Genomic DNA, 9,472 nt, shown 5'->3' on the forward strand with positions numbered 1-9,472 from the left:
CCTCATATGTCTTCAGTCTTGAAGGGCCTTCAAGTTTTAAACACGGTGGATTTGGGCACTCATTTCTAGTACTAAACTTACCTCCACTCAACCCGGCTAGAGAAATCCAAGGCTAATAATAATATCCAGAAGCAGCATGGCCTGGTTCTGCGTTCATAACTTCCATTAAGCCCAAATATTTCCGCAGAGCATATTTTTCAGTTAAATCATAAGCAATAAAAAAGAACCTCCTGGAGCTAGAGGACCCGGGTTTGATTCCCAGCACCCACATTGTGGCTAACAACCATCTGTAATTCCAGTTACATAGGGGCCTTATGCACTCTTCTGGCCTCCACCAGCATTCCATGAGTGTGGCACACATAACATACATGCAAAGCATTAATATTCATAAAATTAATGTTTTTTAAATATTTTATTATTTTCATTTTATGTGTATTGCCTGCATGTGAGTGCACCCGTGTCATGAAATGCTGTGGGGTCAAAAGAGGGCTTTGGATTCCCCTGGAACTGGAGTTAAGGACGGTTTGTAGCCACCATGTGGGTTCTGGGAATCGAACCCAGGTCCTCTGCAAGAGCAGTCAGTGCTCTTAACCTTAATTTAAAAAAAAATTAGAGCAGAATCCCTGAGAGTGCCTGGATCCCGCCTCCACATGGTGGTGAGCTTCCCCAAATCAGGCCATGCCCATCCCCCCTACATTGGGACTACATGTGCCTCCCCCACACACACTGTTCCAAGGCTAGGCTTCTCTACCCTTCACTAGGAGCACAGACCTTAGCAGATTACTGAGAATGCCTAAATTGGGTCTTCACTTAGCGATCTTCCTAAATTGTACTGTGACTGCTCGCTCGTGGGGGCCCACACCTTAGGAGAAAGACTGAGAGTACCTGATTGGCACCTGACTTGGGCCTCTGCAGGAGCTCCTGAGTTGCTGAACTGAAGCCATCTGGTCCCTCCAATATAAAATCAAAAGAGAGAACCTGAAGCCTAGACCAACCAGTTTTACATACCCAATAAGAAAACTAAGGCACAAAACAAAGAGAAGCAGACTTCAGTTCAACAAAGGAAGGCTTAAGTTTCATACCAGAATCACAAACAACAAAAAAATCCACATGCCAAAATCACAATGGGAAAATAATAATATAGAAAACCAAAATAATAATACAATAATATGTTCCCACCAAACTACACCAGTCCTATAGAAGAGTTCTACAAGGAGGACCTCCTAGAGATAACCCAGGACACAGAATTCAAAAGAACAATCATAAACAGGATCAAAGAAGTCAATGAATTTAAAGAGCACACAAATAAATCAAAGAACTAAAAGGAGACAGAGATAATTCTGTCTGAATTCTGACTGAATTCACAAAAGAGACAGAAATATTGAAGAAAACTCAGGTTGAAATGAAGAAGGGAATGAAAAACTCAATAAGCCAATTTGAAAAAACAGAAGGGGGCTGGAGAGATGGCTCAGCAGTTAAGAGCACTGGCTGCTCTTACAGAGGACCTAGGTTCCATTCCCAGCACCCACATGGCGGCTAGCAACCATCCATAACTCCAGTTCCAGGGGAATCAGACCCTCTTGTGACCTCCATGGGCATTGCATGACATGGGTACACTTACATACATGCAGGCAATATACTCACAAACATAAAATGAAATATATATATATATGTAAAAGAAAAAAACAGGCAAAAGCCTCACCAATAAAATTAATGAAATGGAAAACAGAATATCAAGAATGGATGATAAAGTTGAAGAATTGGACCACTCAAGCAAAGATTATGAAAAAAAAATTAAAAACATAGGAATGGAATATTCAAGAAATGTAGGATACTATGAAAAGACAAATTTTACACATCATAGGCATAGAGGAAGGAGAAGAATTTCAGGTTAGTGATATTTTCAACAGATCTTAAACAGGATTGTAGAAGAAAATTTCCCAAAATTAAGGAAAGACACCCTCATATAAATACAAGAAGCACATAGAACACCAAATAGAGAGGATCAGAAAAGAAACTCCCCATGGCATATCATAGTAAATGTACAGAACAAGGAGAGAATACTGAAAGCAGAAAGACAGACAGACAGACAGAAAGAAAGAAAGAAAGAAAGAAAGAAAGAAAGAAAGAAAGAAAGAAAGAAAGAAAGAAAGAAAGAAAGAAAGAAAGAAAGAAAGAAAGAAAGAAAGAAAGAAAGAAAGAAAGAAAGAAAGAAAGAAAGAAAGAAAGAAAGAAAGAAGAAAGAAAGAAAAACGCTCACATATAAAACCCATCAGAATTACAATCAATAATGCAAACTATGAAAGCCAGAAGACCCTGGACCAAAGTATTCCAAGTTCTAAAAACCATGAATGCCAACCCAGAATACCCAGCAAAATGTCTATTATAGTTGAAGGGGAAAGAAAAATCTTCCATGACATGAATAGGCTGAAAGGATACATGTCCACAAGACCAGCCCTTCAGAGAATACTTGAAGTGATACAAAGAATGGAAATAAGACTAAACCCCAGGGTCAACAGAAAGAAACTAAATGAAGGTATAATTGTAGAAACACAAAATTAGACCAAGAATGCAAACAGAAATTAAAATGACAGCAACCAATACACATCTTTCAATAGTGACTTTAAGTATCAATGGACTAAACTCCCAGTCAAAAGACACAGGCCAGCTGAATGGATTGAGAAACAAAATCCACAAGTGAATATTATTTAACTCTTAAAAAAACAAAAATTATGAAATTCACAGGTAAATGAATGGAACTGGACACAACTGTTATGAGTGAAATGACCGAGACTCAGTAAGACAAAAATGTTCTCTCTCATAGCTGGATGCTAGCTAGCTTTGAAATCTTAGATATGCATGATTAAATCTGAAAGTTCAGAGAAGTCAAAAAACTAATAAATGAATATAGGGAGCTTGAAGGCTTCCTGTGAGTGGAAGTAGAATGCAGTGATATGAAGGGGGAAAGGGGAGCAGTCGACTAGAAAGGGTTCAATGGGTGGGAATGGAAGGGCCTGACAGAAGAGGGAGTATAGGGAGGAAAAGCAAACTAAAGAAGATTAGAAAAAGCCATAATGAAACCTATCCCCATAGAAGCACTTTACAAACGTTAATGTAATTTTTCTCCTCCTGTTTTTTTTTCTTTCTCTTTGTTCATTTTCTTATACTGCTAAATTATTTCTAGTTATTTAGGAAGTTACCAGAAAACACATTATGTTTATTTTGGCAACTGAATTCAGCAAATTTTTTTTGAGACAGTGTCTCCTTATATCTCCATCTGACCTAGAGCATGCTAGGAAGCCAGACTGGCCTCAATCTCACAACATTTGCCTCCAGGTAGCTGGGCTTAAAGTCATGCACCAATACATCTGGCTAATTTAATGATTCTATTACATCTTTTCCAGTTTATTAAGAACAATAAAAATGTTCTTCCCATCTAAAAAAAAAAAAAAGAAACAAAATCCATGCTTTTGTTGTCTGCAAAAAACCCATCTCACCTTCAAGGACAGGCACTACCTTAAGGTGAAAGAATGGAAAAGAATATTCCAAGCAAATGTCACTAGGAAACAAGCAGGGGTTGCAATTCTACTATCTAACAAAATAGACTTCAAACTAAAACCAATCAGATGAGATAAAGAAGGTCACTTCATTCTGATCAAAGGAACAATTGAACAAGAAGATACTACAATCATGAACATATATACACCAAACTCTGGTGCAACCGAATTCATAAAAGCAACACTACAGGACTTTAAGACACGGATTAATCCCAACTCAGTAATAGTAGGGGAATTCAACACCCCACTGTCTCCATTAGACAGGCCAACTGGACAAAGAATAAACAGAAAAACATCTGAATTAAACAATACCATACATCAAAGGGACCTAACAGACATCTTCCAAATATTCCACCCAAGCACCAATGAATACACTTTCTATTCAGCACCCCATGGAACGTTCTCAAAAATTGACCACACAATCTTAAAGTCAATACCAAAAGAAGCTCATGGAGATTAAACAACATACTCCTGAATAATTAATAGTCAAAGAATAAGTTAAGAAAGAAAAGTATTCCTAGAACTAAACAAAAAGGAGAATACAACACAACAAAACCTCTGGGACACTTTAAAAGCAGTCCTAAGAGGGAAGTTTGTAGCCGAAAGAGCAAAAATAAATGACTTAACAGTGCAACACAAGATTCTGGAAAGGCAAGAACAAATTAAACCCAAACCCAGCAGACAAGAAGAAATAACAAAAATCAGAGCAGAAATTAATGAAATAGAAACAAAACAATATAAAGAATCAATGAATATAAGAGCAGGTTCTTTGAAAAGCTAAACAATATACCCAGTTAACCAAAAGAAAGAGCACCTCCAAATCAACAAAATCAGAGCTAAAAGGGGAAACATCACAACAGACCAAAAAGACCCAGAACATTATAAGAAGAATTCAACAGTTTTTTATTTTGGTTTGTTTTGTTGTTTTTGTTTTGTTTTGTTTCATTGTCTTTTTGAGACAGGGTCTCCCTGTAGTTTCAGCGGGCCTTGGACTTGCTATGTAGACCAGGCTGGCTTCAATCTCACAGAGATCCACCTGCTTCTGCCTCCCAAGTGCTGGGACTAAAAGTGTGCACCACCACACCCAGCTCAAGATCAACAGTTTAAACAGACCCATAACATATAAGGAAATTGAAACAGTAATGAAAAAAAAAAAAAAAACCTCCTGACTATAAAAAAGCCCAATCCCAGATGGATTTACACCAGAATTCTATCAGACGTTTTAAAAACATGTATATCCAATACTACTTTAATAGAAACAGAGAGAAAACTCCCAAATTCCTTCTATGAAGTCAGCATCCCTCTAATACCAAAACCATGTAAGGACACACCCAAAAAAGACAGACCCATATCCTTAATGAACATAGATGCAAAAATTCTCACAAAATACTTGCAAACCACATACAAACACACATCAAAAAGATCATCCACCGTGATCAAGTATGGTTTATTCCAGAGATGCAAGGATGGTTCAGTATACCTAAGTCAATAAATGTCATAAAACATATAAATGAACTCAAAGACAAAAATCACATGGTCACCTCAATAGATCCAGAAAAGGCCTTTGACAAAATTCATCATGCATTCATGATAAAAGTCCTAAAGGGAATTGGACTGGGGGGAACATACCTCAGCATAAAGCTACATACAACAAACCCACAGCCAAAATCATTCTAAATGGAAAAAAACCTGGAAGCATTCACATTAAAATCAAGAACTAGACAAGGCTATCCACTATCTCCACTCCTTTTTAGTATAGTGCTTGAAAATCTTGCTAGAGCAATAAGACAAGAGAAGGAAATTAAAGGAATACTAATTGGAAAAGAGGTCAAATTATCCCTTCTTGCAGATGATATGATATTATACCTAAGAGATCCTCAAAATTCCTCTAGAAAACTTCTAGAACTGATTAACACTTTCAGTAAAGTGGCAGGTTACAAATTAATCTATAAAAATTAGTAGCTTTTCTGTATAACAATAAGAAGCAACTGGAGAAAGAGTACATGGAAACAATCCTATTCACAATAGCCTCAAAAAATATCTTGGAATAAACCTGACCAAAAACATCAAAGATCTCTGAAAAAAAAATTCTTTGAGACAGAATCTCCATGTAGCCCCAGTTGCCTGGAACTCACTATGTAAACCAGGCTGGCCTTGAACTCACAGAGATCTGCCTGCCTCTGCCTCCCAAGTGCTGGGATTAAAAGTGTGTGCCACCATACCTGGCTTCTACAACAAAAAATTTTAAATCTTAAAAGAAAGACATTGAGGAAGACACCAGAAGATGGAAGGACCTCCCATGCTCATGGATTGGAAGAATTAATATTGTGAAAATGACCATCCTTCCAAAGAATCAAGAAAACTAATGACCCCATTAAAAGAAGGGCTCAATCTGAACAGAGAGTTCTCAAAAGGAAAAATAAAGATGGCTAGGAAACATCTTAAGTGTTCAACATCATTAGTAATTGGGGAAATGCAAATTACAACCACTTTAAGATTTCATATTACCCCAGTCAGATAAATGATACCAAATGCTGGAGAGGATGTGGGGAAAGGGAAACACTTGTTCACTGCTGGTGGTATTGCAAACTCATGCAATCCTTATGGAAAGCAGTGTGAAGAACTTTTAAAAAACTAAAAATGAACCTACCATATGACCCAGTTATGCCACTCTTTGGCATATGCCCAAAGGACTCATCCTATTGTGGAGATACTTGTGCAACCATGCTGGTTGCTGCTCTTTTCACAATAGCTAAGAAGTGGAAGCAACCTAAGTGCCCCTCAACTGACGAGTGATTAACAAAAATGTGGTATATTTTCACAATGGAGTTCTATTCAGCAGTAAAGAAAGATGAAATAATGAAATTGCAGGTAAATGGATGAATCTAGAAACTGTTATACTAAGTGAAGTAACACAGACTCAGCAAAACGAATGACATATGTTCTCCCTCATATGTGGCTCCTAGCACCAAATCCTTTAAATTCCATGTCCTTTTAATAAGATGATGCTGTACAGTAGTCTCTTCTGCATGAAATAACTATCATCCTTCTCAAGACTGCACTTCACCTTGACTCCTACACAGTCCAAGAACTGAACTCTACCTACTCCCCTCCACTCATTTGCTGCTACTCCTTGGATGCTCAGACAACCACCATGGGCCAAGGTCAGAGGCTAGACCACCTACTACATCCAGAGAGTATCTTCACTTCTAATATGCCCAAATTCTCTGTGGAGACCTCATTTCCAGGGGGATCTAGTGCTTTGTTTTGCCCAGAATTCTTTTTTTTTTTTTTTTTTTTTTTTTTGTTGAGGCGTGCCCCCCCTGCCGCCCCTGCTGTCCTGAACCTCATTATGAAGCCCGGCCGGCCCCCAACCACAAAAAGATCCGCCTGCCTCTGCCTCCCAAGTGCTGGGATTAAAGGCGTGCGCCACCATGCCGGGCCAGAATTATTTTTTTAAATACAGGTTCTCACTATGTAGCCCTGACTGGCCTGGAGCTCACTATACCAGGCTGGCTTCAAATTCATAGAGATCCACCTTTCTCTGCCTCCCAAGTGCTGGGATTAAAGGCTCCACCACACCTGGCCAAGAATTCCTTCTTTTAAGAAAACTCCTCTTGGAGGATGGAGAGATGGTTAAGAGCACTGGCTGCTCTTGCAGAGAGCCTGGGTTCAATTCCCCAAACCCACATGGCAACTAACAAGCAATATTAACTCCAGTTCCAGGGGATCTGATACTCTCTTGCCTCCAAGGGCATTGCATGACACAGGTGTGCTTACATACATGCAGGCAGAGCACTCATACACACGAAATAACATTTAAAACTCGAAAACAAATTAAAAGAAAATTCCTCTCTTCCTTCTTCCAAAGGAAACCTGCCTCTGTCCTTAAGACTTGGTGGAGCCTGACTGCCCCACTCGCACCCCAACAATCAGACATTTGCCCACACCTAGTCAGCAGACGTCATGCCTCATGGTACCTCCACTGTCTTGGTGATGAGCATGTGACTCAGCCTCTGCCTGGGGACTTTTGATGTGCTTCTGGGACAAAGATGCATGTTTCTTAACAGTTCCAGGATGTTCAGTCATGTAAACCTAGAGGCTATGTTACTGCTAGATGATAAACACTCAAACAGAGGAAAGGTCAAAGTGATGTTGCTGACGTCACTTGAAATCCAATTCTGCTTGACTTTTCACAGAGCCCTATTCTGTTGAAACTAGCCTGTGTTGGTTTTCTGCCGCTTGAAGCCACAATGGCTTAAAAACCATGTCTTTCCAATTGGCATTCATTCCCACATTGTTGTAATTTAGCAGCTCTGACTATGTTAGGTGAAGGAATCACTGGTATCTAATTGGCCACAACCGATTATGACACAAGAGGTTTGAAAGAACTGAGCACAGATTTCCAGAATGAGAGAACAAGGTCGTGATTATGCTTTTGAACATGATGTTGTAAGTGCTCATAAACCTGAGGCATCACTTACCGGCCTTGGTTGTTCATTGATTAGAACAAAGACATACTAGATGGGAGACAATGGGTGCAAGATGCCAAGAAGTAATGGAAATCCAAGTTCCTCTTGAAGCAGCCTAGATCACACATCTCCAATACGAGAGAAAGGAAGTGGCCTAATCAAGCCTTAAGAGAGGGGTCTGTGGCTAGGAGCTGCTCCCTAGTCCCAGAACTGCTACAATATGTGCTTTATGAAAGGGCTGGTTTCTGCTTGGAAGGGGCACCTATGTGTTCTAGTCCCAGTGTTTCAGCAGCAGCAGGAGCCCATTATCCTTCAGCATTCTCTAGTTATAACAGATTCCAGTTTCAGAAATCAAGAAACCGGATTCCAGCTGCCAGTGGGTCTCTCTGGGAGATTTTCCACCTCTCAGATGGAACTGTCTTTTTCTCCTGTTTCCTTGGGGAGGGGAGGGGGCTGGGCAACACCTGTGATGATTTGCAAAGGCAAAGCCTCCACTGAGCACACTAATTGCATGCTTGGAAAGTCTTAGGTTGCAGGAGGGAGGGCTAGAGAGATCCTTCTGTAGGTAACAGAGCTTGCTGCTCAAGCATGAAGACTTGAGTTTGGATCCCAGCACCCACGTTAAAAAAAATTTTTTAAGTTTATTTATTTATTTTCATTTTATATGTTTGAGTATATTGCCTGCATGTATGTAAGTGCACCCATGTCATGCAATGCCCACGCAGGTCAGAAGAGGGTGTCGTATCCCCTGAAACTGGGGTTACAGATGATTGTTAGCCATCATGTGGGTTTTGGGGATTGAACCCGGGTCTTCTGCAACAGAAGCAGCCTCTGCTCTTAACCATTGAGCCATCTCTCCATACCCCATAATATTTTTTTTTTATTTTTTAAAATTTATCATTCATTTTATGTGTTTGAGTGTATTGCCTGCATGTGTGTAAGTGCGCCCATGTTGTACAATGTCCAAGGAGGCCAGAAGAAGGCCTTGGATCCCCTGAAACTGGAGTTACAGATGGTTGTTAGTGGCCATGTGGGTGCTGGGAATCAACCCAGGACCTCTACAAGAGCAGCTGGTGCTCTTAAACTGCTGAGTCATCTTTCCAGTCCCACCCCCAATTTTTTTCTTTTTTTCTTTATTTTATTTTTTAAATTATTTATTTAATAATCACATAATTAGAAGAAGCATTTCATTACACCAGCATTGACATAGTCAATAACAATTTCCACAGCTAAGATGCATCTCTTTCAATATTGGCTGTAAATTTTTAGGTTTACAGTTGAATTGATACAGTTATACAATACTGTACTCCATATAACCCCTATAAGACATAAAATTAAATGAGGTTTTAAACTTTAAAAAGATCACCATTTCATTATTAAAATACAATTTCATACAGAAAAATTCATTTTTAACACAATTGACATTAAGATGTTTATACATGT

General features: G+C 39.2%; 1 protein-coding gene across 1 annotated transcript in view; it reads right to left on the bottom strand.

The window, feature by feature from the left end:
• The window catches only part of LOC103742788 (transmembrane protein 180-like), a 77,093-nt gene that overhangs the window by 16,494 nt on the left and 51,127 nt on the right, over positions 1–9,472 (bottom strand).

The sequence above is a fragment of the Nannospalax galili genome, unplaced genomic scaffold (genome assembly GCF_000622305.1).
Source record: "Nannospalax galili isolate Female #2095 unplaced genomic scaffold, S.galili_v1.0 scaffold381, whole genome shotgun sequence".
NCBI lineage: Eukaryota > Metazoa > Chordata > Mammalia > Rodentia > Spalacidae > Nannospalax > Nannospalax galili.